This window comes from Schistocerca nitens, chromosome 7, assembly GCF_023898315.1.
Source record: "Schistocerca nitens isolate TAMUIC-IGC-003100 chromosome 7, iqSchNite1.1, whole genome shotgun sequence".
Lineage (NCBI taxonomy): Eukaryota > Metazoa > Arthropoda > Insecta > Orthoptera > Acrididae > Schistocerca > Schistocerca nitens.
Window position 1 is genome coordinate 361,066,952 of NC_064620.1, and position 17,076 is coordinate 361,084,027.

Genomic DNA, 17,076 nt, shown 5'->3' on the forward strand with positions numbered 1-17,076 from the left:
ATCCATCTAATCCTGAAGTCATTTAGGTACACTTTTACTTTAATATGTTTACTTGTATGGCCATCTTCCACACCAGCTGTTAATCAGTTATTATTGGTAATTCTGTAAAAGAAACAGAATTTTACTTACAAATGTATCCAACTCGCAGAATAACCACGGAGGGTGATTTATGCATAAAAACGAAACGCTTCTGGTGTAAAATTCTATTTAATTCAAATGCAGTAAGCTTAAAACGGGAAGACCAATAATAACTACCTTTTACCATATTAGAGGAATGTTACCTTTCTGTGAAATCTTATTTGTTTCTGACATCGAAGAACAATACGACTATGGTTGAGTACGTCTGCAAGAAGCATTGTTTCATTTATTTGATCCGTGTGAAGTTTGGCAATTTATTATAGTGCAGTCAACTATGAATGGCAAGTTGAGGTGAAAATTATCAGTATGTTATAAAAGTATCTTACTCAATGTGGGATCGAAAACAACTGCATTTGCCTCTGGTCTATGAAGCAGTTGAATTTCTGTAAAGTTTGGAAGGTAGGAGACGAGGTACTGGCGGAAGTAAAGCTGTGAGGACGGGGAGTGAGTCGTGCTTGGGTAGCTCAGTTGGTAGAGGACTTGCCCGCGAAAGGCAAAGGTTACGAGTTCAAGTGACAGTTCCTTGAACGTAGTCATTAGATCTAATCCAAATATTGTGCGTCACACCTGAACTCATAGTTTCTTGGTCTCTTAGCACAGTTTACTACATGTGGAACAGCGTGAATGAGTGTGATCCATCCTAGTTCAGTGCGTGTTCATCTTTGTACGGTTATGGATGAAAGAAACGATAGGACCAAACCCGTCGTAGACTCATAAACTGCTACTTTCAAAACCCTCCGAGCTTTGAGATCCTGCCATCGGCAGTGTCACACTCTAGTATGAAACCGCAGCGACATCGGCTATTTAGCCAGGAACGTGATACACCCTCTGATGCTCAAAACGTGTCTACACTCCTACCCTTGCACCCCTGTCAAATGGATGACACCGCAGATGCAAAACTTCCGCGCATAGCAGGACCTTGGATCGTTACTTCGATTAACAGGCAAGTGTTGTTAAGAGAATATTTCTTCTTGTGAGTAAAATGGCGCAGAAACTGCTGCGGTGTGAATCTCTTTCCAAAGACTGATCTTGGACCACTGTAAAACCGCAGCATCAGATCTGTAGGGAATACTGGTCAACTCACAGAGAATACTGATTAACCCACTGCAGACTACTTTGTACTACAAATTAAGTTACAGCGTTAAAACAAGGTAAATGTATCCTAGAAGCGAATTAAGTTAACAAATGTGATAGCAGCAAACGTATTGTTTCCATGAAACCAATTTCTTCCTAATTTTTGGCTATTAGCGACAGCTTAGGAATCAGTACAGTATGAGTTAGCAACGCATTGGAACATCAGTGCACATTAGGAATGCTGCACACTTCTAGGGATAAAGCTAACACATATATCCATAATACACGATCTTATGGCTGCGCCAGAAGAAATCCTCACCGACACGAAGGACTCTCTAGAGAGAGTGAAGAAGCCACCAGCAGTGACGCGGAGCGGCCTCTGGGCTCTGACCATCAGAAGCAGCAGCGACCGTTTGGTGGACGTGGGGCATTCCTGCACTGACGTCACCGCGTCGTATGCCGAGAGCGCTACTTTTTCGCTCTAAAAGAAATAACAAGTACCTCAGTTAATCAACAGACAACATCGAATTTTCTACAGATGTACGATGTTAATAGCTGTGACATATTACTGGATGAGAAAAAAAAGAAATTTTAAATTTTGTACCTAACTCCTTGACTATGTTTCAACGTTTATAAAAACATGTTCTTCTGGTGGAAAACAGTGACTTTTTTCCTTTATTATTACTTAACCCGACTTCACCGCATATGGACTTGGGAAGGGAGAGGGGTGGTCTTCAGCCAATTGACAAAAAATCGAAATGAGATGTAAGATTACTAAACATATAGGCGGAATATTTCAATGAATTAAAAAAGTTGAAAGCTGAAAATAATACGGGAAGCTTTTAAATGTAAGAGGCATAACTTCTTTCGCTTATAGTTATACTTGCAATAAAAGTTAAAATACAGAAGCAGCATGATTATATTTAACAGCATTTGCAACATCTTAAAAAAATTTTATACAGAAAAAAAAAGATTTTAAAAAGAAACTCTTCCCTGGCATTGAAGCTGGAAGGACCTGCACTGGGATAAGTATTCTCTTGTCGAAGAGGAAAGGTTGGTCGCTGAGGAGGTGAGAATGGAGGTGGTTTGTGAATGTACTGATTGGGTAGGAGTGTCTGTTGGAAAACAAAAGGGATTGGAGTAGAGGGGGTATTAGTGAGGCTAAGGCTTTGTGGGGAAAATGGGCTAGGGAGAGAAGGGTGGAAGGGCAAAAAGAAGAAATACAGAAAATATGGAGGAGGGAGGGCGAGTAAGCATCGACGAACCGACGAGGTGGAATTGTTGGAGTGGGCTTTTAGTTGGTAGGAGGGTTAAATGTTGAGATGGAGTTCATGACCTGGAGCAGGGAGACGGTTCAAGTTGCTTTGGGAGACTATTGGCGGTTATGTAGGTGTAGGGTTTTGTGGCACGTTTTGTGGCAGGGGTGCAGCAGTGTACTAAGGTGGTAACGTAAAGTGAAAATTACTTACTGGAGTCGAGTCTGTACATGGTATAGATCGTTCGCTGGTGTTCAGTGTGATTGAAGAGAGACAGGAATTTGATGAGTTGGGCCCACTTGACGGTAGGTAGGCAGGTACGGATGGCGATGTGCAGGGCATAGCGTTCAAGGATCTGGAGGGACTTACTTAGGGGTCGGATACCCAAGCAACATTTTCATAGCAAATAAAGGGTCAGATCAAGTTTTTTAGGCATGGAGGACAATTTAGAGGTGCAATTAACAAGTTCTGTGCGTTAGTAGTTCTAGTAGCTGTAGTTTCAGCCTATTTTGGGCTTTCTCTTGGATGGTTAGAAAGTGATGTTTCCAAGTTCGTGGTCGATCAAGAGTTAGTCCAAGACATTAAAATGTGTTGGTTAACTGCAATGGACGATCGTAAATGGTGAGGTAGAGTTCATGTAGACGATGTTGAGGAAGGTGTATCCTACTGCATTGCCTGATTTTTGGAAGGACTGATTTTCAGGATCCATTGGTTACAGCAGGAGTTAAACTGATTGAGGTGGGTTTGGAGCGACTGTTGGGATATCTGTGAGGAAAGCCGTGTCATCAGAAAAGTGAAGAACGTAGACTGGGTGAAATGGTTAGGTTATATCAGCAATTTAAAGAAGATAAAGGAGAGGAGAGAGGATGGAGGCTTCGGATGGAAAATGTGGGAACTGCTGCTGTTAATGATGACAAGGAATGGGTGATTAGAGAGGAAGAATGCAATAAGGTGAGCAAAATTAATGTATGTATGTAGGTCTGCAGTTTGAACAGGAGACCGGAAAGCTATACTCGGTAGGAAGCTTTCTCCAGGTCGAGGTATACCAAGATAGCGGATTTACAGGCGTTGATCGGAAGGGACCGGAGATTGGCGAGGTACATGATCTAGTCATCAGAGAAGAAGGTGGGGTGGAAGCTGCGCTATTCAATGGGAAGGAGTTGCTGTAGGTTCAGATGTTGATAGATATGTCCAGATAGGATGAATTCTAAGACTTAGGTGAATAAGAATATGACCCAGATAGGCCCATAGTTGTGACCGAGGGTGTGTTGCGTTTTCTCTAAAGTACTAGTTTTAATTCTGTTTATTTAATGGTATCCAAGTACTGGGAGCCATTAGTCAGGGATGAGCAAATGGTATTTGTGCGCTCATGGATAGTAGGGAAAAAATGAGGGTCGTCTTGGATTGAAAAGGTGTCAGAGAGGTAAGATGCAAAGTTATCAGCTTTGCTCTGGTTTTCATGTAAGGAATGATTGTTGTGGAGGAGCGGGTACTTCAGGATGGAATGGTTGCCAGTGAGTCGGTGGAATACATTCCAGTGCTTACAAGAGTTACTGAGCAGTGTAACTTTGACTCTGGTGCGCGTATAAAACCAGTCCTGGCGTTCCTTAGTGTTGAGAAGATTTTTGGTGTGTCTCTGAATTTGACGTTAGTGCGTGTGTGTATCTTCGTCACAAGTCCTTAGTAAGGCGTGGAATATGGGATGGGATCCTTGGAAAAGAGTAGGGCTTGGGAGAGAGTAGAGCGATGAGGATATTGGCCATGGTAAGGATGTGGGCACATATAGAGTCCAACAAAGTCTGTGGCAGGAAGGACATGACATGGGGGATTATCGTCTGGTTGCTGGTAGGTGAGTGGATGGCGGCAAATATAGGTATCCATAGATTCTCAGTAGGAATTACAGCTGAAGTAAGAGTAGTTGTTGACAACTTTAGGACTGAGATTGGGATGGTGTGCATGGAGTTGAGGTAACTTATAGGAAATGGTAAGGAGGACAGCTAGGTGGTCATTTCCATTTGGATGGAGGACTTCTGCACTGACGAGTCCAAAGACGTTGGGAGATGCTATGATGAAACGCGAGGTGGTATTGCTTTCAGGATGGCTGTGTTGTGAGATGGTCAACCTCCTTGCCACACTGAAAGCACGAGATCCCATCAGACCACCTACGTAAAGTGTTTTTGAGCTTTGCTAGTAATTGGATGGATCACAGTGCTCGTCTACCGAGTGCTGTGATGCCAGTTTAGGAGCTACTTGATTGAGAAGGAGTGACACCAATCACAGAACTGACAACGGCTGGGAGAGCAGTGTGTTGACCACATGTCCCTCCGAATCCGCACATGGTGATGCTTAAAGGCTGACGACGACACGGCGGTCTGTCGTTACCATTGGTCCTTCATGGCCTGTTCGGACGGTGTTCTTTTTTCTTTTTTTTTGTGCTGCGGGATGGGAACATTGTGACCTTGAAAGACGTCTGTGAACTGAATCCGAGAACAGTTCCAGTATGTGAAACTATGTATATACAGGAATAATAATAACAAAAGAATAATAACAAAAGAATTATTCAGACCTACGGGGGTACATGTTTTGCTGGAGGTACGTTGAAATACAAGCGAAAGACGTCGTTAAAATGCAAAATTTCATCCCCCGTAAGTTAAAAAAGTACATACCATGGTGGTCGTCATTGAGAAATACTTCAACAACCAACAGCTACCGCACTATCGTCACGTACGAAACGCTCTGGGTAAGGAAAGCTTCCGACGAAAGAGAGCACTAGAAATATTTCCTGTTACCTGTTTAGACTGTCAAAATATTGCTTTTGAAGTAGTAGTTTTACATACAATGAAACATAGTGAAGGGCTTTAAACAAACCTTCCATTGCACACGAAGATATTACACTACTTCAGAAGCCAATAACACATGACAGAAGAAACGAGAAAGACACGGGAAGGAAAAGTAGCACAGACACAGAAATCATTCGTCACTGTAAGTAACCTTCTACTTCCTGCAGCGCCGTTAATTCTGAGGAAGACATTACTGAGAAAGAGCGTGTGATGCACAGTACTCCTCAGACGTGAGTATGTACTCTGAGAAAAGAAGAGAACCAAATAGATGTAGATAAGACTGATGAAAGTTAGGACGACTAAAACCATAAGAAATGATGTGGCTTTCCGCAGAATTGGTGAGGAAGCCCTTAACAACATGAAGGTATGGGATGACACAAAATCTGGTACGTCTTCAGGAAACAGCTTCCATCACAACAAGGGCACCGTAGAGGGCAAAAAGTGTAAAGAAAGTTAAGGACTGGAACAAAGAGCGGAGAGTGTATTGAAAGACAGAGACTGGAATAAATCCAACAAATCATTGTGGCCGTTGTTATATTACGTTAATACTTGTTCCATAGATCTTAATATGAAAATTATTAATGATGTGAAACGTTTCAGGTTAACGTAAGTTTTCTTTACGTCATATTTTTCGTTTTTTTTTTTTTTTTTTTTTTTTACAGTTACTCCTTCATATCTAAAAATACACCTGTTAAGTAGAAGGAGCTGTTAGTCAGTAATTATTTGAATGCTGATTGGCTTGCTGTCCGACTGTTAATTCGTTTTGTCAAATGACGAAGGATTTTTGTGGCAGCATAAGTCACCTCTTTCTGTGCCAAAGTCAGTTGTAGCCGAGATTAGTGATGATCTTCCTTTTATCCAGTGCTGTAGCTATGCACTTTCCTATTATTTTTCAATTAGGATGGGTTATTAAAAATAAATTTCATAGGTGAATACATGTATTCCGAAGATGCTGTAAACATTTCAAGTTTCTTAAATAAAGGTATGCAAAGTGTTCTTATTCTGATTACACACTTTTGTACAATGCATATTTTTTTCTTTTAATGACGAGTTACCCCAAAATACGACGCCTTAAGGAAGCAGTGAATCAAAATATGCATAGCAGGCTATTTTACTGATATGTTTATCATCAAAATTGGCAAAAACCTTAACAACATAAGGAGCTGAACCTAAACGTTTCATCAGTCACCAGTGTATTTCTTCCAGTTCCATTTCTCGGCAGTGGACAGGCCCAAAAATTTTAAATATTCTGCCATAGCAGCAGAAAACTGTTCAAAATCTATTTTTATTAATAATGTTACGCTATTTACTGTTCAGAACTGTATATACTGTGCTTTCTCAAAATTTAGTGACAGTCAATTTGCAGAGAACCACTACATACTTTTCAGAAAGGCGTTATCGACAATTTCCCCGCCTAATTATTGTTTGTTGGGTTTGATTGCTATACTTGTCTCATCAACAAAACGAGCTAACTTTCTACCTTCATGAATATAAAGCGGCCAGTCATTAATGTATATTAAGTACAATATGGACCCTTGACTGAGCCCTGTGGGACAATTCTTGCTACATCCCCGTTAGAGGACTCTGCTGGTTTCTGCAGACTGCACAGTAAATTTCAACATTCTGCATTCTTCCAGTTAAATATAAATTAAACGATTTGTTCGCTGTCCCGCCCATCTCACAGTAGCTTATCTAGAAGAATTTCATGACACGCAGTCGAAAACCTTTAAGAGATCACAAAAACCCCATTGTCAGTGCTACTCTCACAAGGGAAACTCCCAATCTCGTCTCCCTCAGTTATAGTGATTAGATGGCCTAGTGGATAGCTCCGCTGAAATTGAATACAGATGAAGCCTGAAAACAGGAAGAAGATGCATTGAACTGTGAAAAAGGGGACCAAAATAGACACAGTGAACGGTCCAAGCTCATGATGTGCAACATCGAGAGACTCTGAATAGCCATAGCGCCGTAGTTGTGTGGTCATAGTGTTGAACTGCGAGGGGGAAGATCAGCGTTGAAATTTCTCTGATGTCCATTTCTTTCACTTCATTGTGATCCGTCCATCCTGCCACTGACGTGTCTGCTCGCGTTATTCAAATTTATGCATGTATCTTGGCGTAACGTTCGTTTACAACAGCGTGATGTCAGTATGGGACCTCCAGAATAACTTTCTTGCTGTTTTTTCTACCCAGGTAGCACTTGTTACGACTCTTGATTTCCGGTTTGGAAGTTTTGAGTCTTCAATTCGTTTGTTGTAACATAGTTCAACCCGTTTATTTGTTATTTTCATTTCTGTGAGGACTCTATGCGGCACCTCGCCAGCTCTCATCATTCATCACGTTTACTTGCGACGGTAACATATTCTTACCACATGACTCATGTTCTATAACCGATGTATAGTGTGAAAATTGCCAAAACTACAGAAGGAGTACAGACACGTCTATGACTGGACGGACAGTTTCATAATTATGTGAAAAAAGAAAAGAAAACTGAGGACGAGAGAGATTTCAACAAGTATCTCCAGCATTGCATTCTAATAATGTGATCAGAAAAATCACTATATCGTGGTTCTCCCATTTCGATCGATGTTGCACATCTTGAGCTTAGCCCGTTCATTGTTTCTATTTTGCTTCTCTTTTCACAGTTCAGTACACCTTCTTTCGCGCTTGATCAGTGTCCAGTTTTTGATGGGCTATTCATGGGACCATTTTGTCACTAAATCTGAGGTGGCTGCGGTAGGAAATTTCCCTTGTGAGATGAAGAAGTTGGCACCGGATGGGCATTCGTGGCGGTGTGCAACAAACAAGTGAGACGACTGATGGTCAAACTCATTTACGAACCTATCCTTCTGTTTTGCATACACAGTAACGTTTGTCAAAGTTACAACACAAAGAATCTACACAGATATTCCACAAGCCACCGTGTGGTGCGCGGCTGGGTGTATATTGTATCACCAGCAGTCACTTCTTTTCCTGTTCGACTCGCAAATAGAGCTAAGGCATTCCATAATTTATCTTATCTTCGACGTCCCTATGCGAAATGTATGTTGGCGGTAGTAGAATCGTTCTGCAGACAGCTTAAAATGTCACTTCTCTAAATTTTTTCAATAGTTTTCATCGATAAGAATGTCGCTTTCCGTCCAGGGATTCCCATCTGTCATCCCGAAGCATCTCCATAATACTTGGGTATTGATTCAAACTACAGGTAACTAATCTTGCCTGTGAATTGCTAGGGGAGGGGGAAACTGCGAACGTTCCGCATTAAATGGCAATGAAGTCGCACTTCATACGACCTGATTTTATTCTTCACATTTCTCAACAATATAGATGACAAAACTAATTATCAGTACCATTTGGCGCGCTGAAAGCAGAATATAATTTCTATATGCTACAAACTATTGGCATACAGACAGACGCAGACAATTTCACAGATTTTTCCCACTCAAATTGCCACGTAATTGTGACATATTGAATTTGGCGAACGAAAATATACCTTTAGACACAAGCGTAGATATAAATATTGTAGCACTTTTCCATCGTCATTATGGAGATGAGGAAACTGTGCCTGATAAAAGAAATGTAGAGGTATGGACAGTTTTAACGATAGAGGGATTTGTTTTCGAAACGGAAATTACCTTGGAGATCAGTTACAACTGCACGTACACAGGGGCGCTTTCACCTGAAACCACAAACGGTCTCGAAAACGGATGTGTCATTGGCAGTGTCATCAAAGAATTTAGGACATTATCCTTATATTTCTTTCAAGGGCACAATGTCTTCTTCAAACCTCTTGTTTTCTTTAACACAGGTGAACCTAAGGAACTGGACTCTGTTTCTCAGAATGCATTCCTTACATAATGCGATTTTCTTTTTAAGTGCACCCAGATGAAATCTGAAAAAAGTTGTTTTCACGTTGCAATCAACTTAAAATGCGAGGTCAGCAAAAATTCCAGATGTTCTTATTTTCGTTCTTGCACTTCTTTTCGCACCATAGATTTAACAACACATTTATTTCGAACAATCGTTCCAGTCGTGCCCATTGACTTAACCAGCATACTTTGCGTTAAAATATAAAGTCTCAATCCTCCTCATCCAGTTCCATTGAAACCAGTTTCAACTGACAGTGGCATGATGTGCAAGATTTTAGTAATTTTACTATTAGTAGAGTCTGCACAATATACCGTGGACAGTAGATGCGAAGCTGGCACGGCATGCGTTTGTTCAAATGGTTCAAATGACTCTGAGCACTATGGTACTTAACATCTGAGGTCATCAGTCCCCTATAACTTAGAACTACTTAAACCTAACGAACCTAAGGATATCACACTCACCCATGCCCGAGGCAGGAATCGAACCTGCGACCGTGGCGGTCACGCGGTTCCGGACTGAAGCGCCTAGAACCGTTCTGCCACCGCGGCCGGCGTTCACCTTCAGATCTCGGCCACCGGTGCGGCACGCGTGGCGGGAGAGGTAGTGGTGAGGGCCGTGGGCAGGTGCCGTAGGGGAAATGCCGAGTGATGGAGGCGAACTGCCGTTCTAAACTGAAGCTGACATTTTTTTGTAAATATTATGCTCACCCCACCACAGCCACCGTTGCATGGTGACCATTCAAAAAGATTTGACGCCAATGCATTAGTTAGTCTCTAAAACGTATTCCATTGAAAATGCAGTGATTTATTTTCTCTTGGCTTGTTAACCATTTGTACCTTTCAGAGAAACGTCATTAATGGCGAATTTTGAGCAAATCCTGCATATTCCACTTGTTGTCATGTTAAAATTTGCTTCTTTCGCCAAAACGCAAAGGGCTTTACAAAACAACAACTCACTAACATGTTGTGCAGACACAACAGCGAGAGAATTTTGAACCAGTACTTTATTTACTTTATGAAGGAGGACCTGAGGAAATGTAAGGTTAGAAACACGAAAAGGCACGTTTTCGGTACAAAAAAACATGTAATATCTTCGATTATTTTGTTCGTAAACCCACAGCATTTCTCGTTCACCAGATATCTATGGCACTTGAAAACGAAATTGCTTAGTTAAAAATGCCTGTGGCTAGTTGAATAACACGGTAGATAATGAAGTTTTGCATAATAAAGATATGGAAAAATGCTCTTCTCTTTACGTGCTATCATTTGCCAAAACCATTCTTCGATATTTCAATTCGTTTATGATATATGAGGAGTGTTGTCGATATTTAACTTATGTTTTATCACTGGCGTGGTGTGATATAAACCTATAAGTGAAGCAAATGACACTTTTATACCGAATAATTTCCTCAAACTTGCCTGAGAAAGAATTCAGGGTATTCGCCTCGCTTCTGCCATCGCCAGCTAGCCGAAAGGTGGCAAATACTGTCGGCCTCCCCTTACAAACAAACGAGTGAACTCGCCCAGAGCTTTGGATGAGAATTGGTCACTGGACATAGGCCACCGTATCCTCCACGGATTTCCTCATATGCTCCATGCCTGCAAATTTTGCACTAAGTGCTTTTTCGTATACAGAACAATGAATCCCGTCTGTCGACTGATGTAAAGATTTTGCTCCTTCACAGCCATCTAATTCTTTAAATTCTTTTTGCATGGTATAGTACTATAAAGCCGTTTCACAGCAAATTCTGAGTGCACGTCGCTTATGCAGCTGAGTCGTATACGAGTATACTGCAAATTTTCATCCTTCTGTTAAGAGGAAACAGTGTCAAATTTAAATTTCCTTTGTTTTGTATACTTGCTGTAGTGCCAGTTCTTCTCACACAACTGAATATTAGCGCCCCAGCAGCGCTTGTTCTTCAAAAAACGATAATCGCGACGTAACCCGAAATTTTGCGTGACATAAACACAAAAAATTCTATTCACGTTTTCTTGATAGTGCAAATTTCGTTTAAAAAAGACTGCTACTACTTTCATCAGTGTCTATTGTCGCAATGAAAGTGTAATTAAACGTTTCTAAATCGTATCTAACTAACGCATTTCGTATTGTTTACTAGTTACATAGACATGATGTAGGCCTAAATTTTCCGAGTTGTAAACGTTTATAAACCTGACCAAACACTCCTGATAACGCAAATTCTCTAAAAGCAAATTAATTATAAATTCATTCTGTCATTGTATCTCTAAATCAGTACAAAAAAAAAAAACACCGCACTTAAGAACTTTGTGTCGTTTGTTGTTTACACACACCCAATCTCGTGTCCTTGACAAATTTAAAACATTATTTAAACTTAATTATGCTTTCGAAACCGACCACTAGTGAGAAATGTTGGAGCTGTTATAGGGTAGTGAGTAGAGGGATTTGTTGCCAAACTTGTAGGAAATATTTTCGCTGGAGGGGGGGGGGGGAGGTGGCAGTTGGGAGAATCTTGAGAGAACAGGAGAGGCTCTCTGCTGGAACTGCAGATTATGCATTAGGAACATTTTGATTGGGGAACAGGAAAGGAAAATCTGTTCCCTTCAGGCACAGTTGGAGGAAGCAACGAAGGAACTCATATGGATCAAGGAGGTGGGTGGTTGGGAACTGGCAGCTGGTAGGAGGATAGGAAGAAAGAGAACCCGATCTGACAGTTTTATTATCAACACAAAAAACAGTTATCTACCACTGCCAGAGTTAAGTGGAGAAGAACCTCAGGTAGAACGAGGAGCAGAAAATGTGCAGCGCACTTCAACCGACGCCAAGAAGCCTAACAATGTACAAAGCGTTAGGAAGAAGAAATTGCTGCTGCTAGGTAGTAGCCATGGGTGAGGTGTAGGCCCTCAGTTACAGGAAAGTTTAGGAGCAGCGTACCAGGCCACCAGTATCTTCAAGCCAAATGCAGAGCTAAGTCATGTGTTAGAGGACCTAGGGTCTTTATGTAATGACTTTACAAAAAAAGGACCATGTAGTGATAGTGAATGGGGTGGGAAACAGTTTGAACAGTGATGGGGTATATGACATACGTGGTGACCTGGACAAGATAGCTTCCCTGACTCATGGCACAAACGTACACCTTTTTGAGCTGTTCCGGCGTCATATCGACCACACGTTGATGGAGCTGTGAGGCGAAACAATGTAGGGTTAGGGATGGCTCTGAGGACAGTCAACTTTGGTCATGTTTCTCTGGTGCCTGTCGTGACTATCAACAGATGGGGTTTCACTAGGTATGTCCTATACCTAAACAAGACTGGTAAGGGAAGATTGGTACAGCTGATTCATTAAAGTGTAGGGGGAGGATCTTGGGCCACGCATGGTCAAATACTTCTTGTCATAGGTAGGAAAAGTAGGTATTTTTGGAATAAATCCAGACAACAGGTTCCCCTGCCTAAAGAGTATCTCCAGTACATTAAAAAGTACTGAAATAATCACTCATAAGACAGATTTTAACACCTAAAACATCACATATACAAGATGTCACAAAGAAAAACAAACCATGGGAAAGAGTATCATGACGCATTTCACAGACTTAACAATCCTCCATCAAAACAAACAATCAATAAAAAATAAAATAAAACTATTAGAAGTCGAGCTCCAATCTTTGAACTGCACAGTAGTTTGTATTAGTGAGCACTGGTGTAGAGACACAGAAATCCAACATGTAGTATTATCATTGTATGAAAAGGCAAACTACTACTGCAGAACTACTTCAAGCGGCGGAGGGTCATTCATTTATATCAGAAACGGAACACAGTTTAAATCAAGACATGACCTCAGTACCGTAAGTGAAGCGAAACACTTTGAAATAGCCGTTATTGAATTAACAGGACTTGATATAACCAAGAAATTAACCATTTTGTGTGTTTAGATCTCTCAGTGGTAGTTTGGACACTTTTTTCAATAAGTTAACAGAAGTTCTAGATTATGTGTCAAGTACAAAGGTCAACATAATTCTGTGTGGGGAAATTAACAACAGTAACATCATAAATGAATCCAGCAGCACCTTCATAAACATCCTTCAAAGTTTTGGCCTGTCCCTATTGGTCAATAATACAACAAGGGTTACCATAACGACTTCATCATTAATTGACTATGTGGACACAAATATGGACAGGGGAAAATGTGAGGTACCTGTACAAGATCTCAAACTGTCAGACCATCTCTGTCAAATAACAACAGTAAAGTTAGGCATCGAATCATTCCCTAAACTACGAGCCTACAAACGACATCTATCGAAAATGAAAATAAAAGATTTTTCAAAAGAACTGAAAAAAAGCTGGGATGAAGTGTATAAGGAAACCAATGTGAATATGAAATTCTCTAAGTTCTCCACATTGCTTAAAGTGAACTTTGAAAAGGCATTTCCAAAAGTACGCATGTCTGTATCAACAACTCACAAAAACAGATGGAGAACAGCAGCTAATAAGAAGGCCTCCCAAACACTTAAATACATCAGTTCCGTGAAAAAGATTTGCAATGATCCAGAATTCTTAAATTTATATCATAGATACAAAAATATCTATAGGAAAGTGCTGATTGCTGCAAGAAAGTCATTTAATGACAAAAATATATATTGCAGACAATAAAAGCAAAGTAGTCTGGGATGTTATTAAAAAGGAATCAGGGTGAGGCAAACAAACCCAGAAACATACTGCTAAGGGAAGGGGATAAAGTAATAAATGATCCACAGCACGTAGCAAACAAAGTAAACGAGAATTTTTCAAATATTGGAGAGAAGTTACAGCAAAAATTCCCCCAAACAAATATAACACCTGTAAATAGTGTTGCACAAAATACAATGATGTTACATCCAACCACAGAGAATAAAGTCAGCAAAACAATTCAAAAACTAAAAAACAAAAACTCAGTAGGCTTAGATGAGGTACCAATGTGTGTACTGAAACAATGCATAGGGATTATACAAGGCCCCTTAACAAATATAATAAATGAATCCCTCACATCAGGGATATTTCCAGAGCAGTTGAAACAGGCAAGAATTGTACCTTCGCTTAAGAAAGGTAATGCAGAAGACACAGAAAATTACCGGCCCATCTCCCTGCTGTCAGCATTCTCAAAAATTATGGAAGAAATTATGAAAGACAGATTAATGAAATACCTGAATAAATACAATAATTTAAGCGAATCACAGTGTGGTTTCCAAAGTGGCAAAAATACAGAGCCAGCCATAGCAGAATTCACAAAAATTGTACTTGATGCTCTTGATAGAGATGAGTGTGTCACAGGCATATTTTTGCATCTTTCTCAGGCATTTGATACAGTCTGTGGGGCAGCGGGTGGAGTAATTGTTAATGTTCCTATTATTTATTTAGTGCTGTTGTTTGCCGTTCTCAACACTGGCTCTGTACTACAATATTGACAACCAGAGAGTGATTAGCAAAACGTGAGGCCTGTAATTATAATTCCTAGTGCCCACTTCATCTAAGAAATACATTTATAGCTACAGCTTATAGCTCTGAGGAATTAGGAGATTGTCTGGGATTCATAATCAAAAACCATTCTCTCTAAAATGTTCACTATATTCTGAAAGTCACAGACCAAAAAGGATCCACACAATCCAACTACCAGAGCAGTTCAGAATCTATTGCGCTGATGCAACTATAACTGTTCAAATTAAATGTTTAAGTGAATGCTCGCCATAATTTGATAATAATGTTCATCAAACGCCACGCTAATAATGGTAGAATGCCTGTCCTACGGCGGCACGTGGAAATAGGACATACGCAAACTAAAGATAGATTATTAACGTCATCCCAAAATTAACACTTCACTCGAGAACGATTTCATGGTTACACGTATCCCAAGTAACTTATTACTGCATCCGAGGCTGTTTATATCAACGATACCGACGCGACTCCCGGCACAGGTGGTGCGCTAATCAGCATCTGGAGAGAACTGGGGCCTTCCTCTTCTCGCGCAGCGTTCTTACATATCAAGCCGCGGTGCGGACGGCTAAGGGAATGCCTGATCAAATCTACTCTCCCGACTAGCCGCTGGGCTAGTAATGCACCACTTTAAGTTATCGAATAAATCGTTGCTTCTTTCGCTGATGGCCGATGAAGCTCTCAATTTAATTGTGCAATCAGCACACAAGCAAGTAATCATAATAAAAGTCTGACGTGGCTAAGTCAAATATTTTGGGCGAGAGAATTAATTTAATAACACTACACGCAGTAGACGAGCTTTGGAGATACGCTATAGCTATAGCTATAGTTTTATAGTTATTCTGTTGAAACCTCTCACATTTTTATGATTATATTTACCAGTCACTTGTACACACCAAAAATAACATTGGTAATTACTGCAGAAACAGCTTTGTCCATCACCATGCAACAAGAGATAGACTCAGCTTACAATTACCAAGAAAAAATAAACATAACACTCAAAACAGCATATTCTACCAAGGAATAAAACTGTACAATAAATTACCAAAAGAGATTAAGGAAATTGCGAAAATAAGGTTACTTAAAAAGGCATCTAAAAGGTACCTGTTATGCAGTACCTTTTCTACATTGAAGGATTACTCAGCTAAAACAGAGTAGGGGTTTGATAAGAAATGTTATACAAATAAATAATAATAGTAACGATTATAAAATATCCAACATTCCACATAACACCTACACTTAATGTTTTATTCCTTCTTTTACTCCTTTCTAGAAATACTTACCCCCTAGCTATGCATAGCACAACATTAACACCTCTTCCTCTTTCTGAACTCAACATCTCACTCATTGTGGAGAGTGCTGACTTTTTTTCAGGATAGCAAATGGGAAGTTGCATTACAGAAAATGACCCAGACATCACGAGTGTGTGTGTGTGTGTGTGTGTGTGTGTCAAGTGAGTGAAGTGTTATTAAAAAATGTGTGTATAGGGTGTGTAGTGACTGATAGATATGAATGAACAATGTGGTATTACATTATTTAATAAGTTATTTGTAAAGGAAGTATTGTATACCAGGATAAATTTAATAAAGTAAATTGTTAGCATTGGATAAACACACAGGATTCATAAGAGCTATAATCTCCCCAGATCTTTGCTCTCTCTCTCTCTCTCTCTCTCTCTCTCTCTCTCTCTCTCTCTCTATATATATATATATATATATATATATATATATATATATATATATATATATATATATAGCGGGAGATTATATATATAGTAATTTACATATAATATTACTGTCAGTGTATACATAGAACAGCCATAGAACGAAACGTCAGTTCATTACACTAATATATTCGTATATTCTGTAAATTTTTGCATTAGAAACGATTACCTAACATATACAAATAAAATGACATAAACTAAACACATTTTACATTAAAACAGATGGTTAAAAGTTACATTTACAATGACATTCAGTTATATATACAAGAAGAAAGTGTTAATTTAAACAAATAGCAATATAAAATGAAGTGTCAGTTTCACATTAAGAACAGTATACTTTACCCTCAGCATTTAAGCTATGCTGTTCCAAAACACAATGACATAAATTAAAATATTTGTAGTAAATAGAACGTATTCATGTTAACCTGTTGTTACACAACCTACAATAGCTCTCACATAAAATGTGATGTGTACAAATGTATAAATCTATAAATCCTATCAGCCAATGGAGATGGCTGTAAATATTGTGTTAGGTGACACATGTCACCCAGATCTGTGCTGCATAGCAATAGAGAGTTCATGATTTATTTGGTAAATTTTCTCAGCACAGGAACAAACCTAATGTAAAAAAACCATCGATATTTATGAGGCTAAACTGTTGGGGCGATATTTTATGTTGAATCTGTATACTAAAATAAGACAAATGTGTGAATAATAATAGAAAAACCACATTTATTA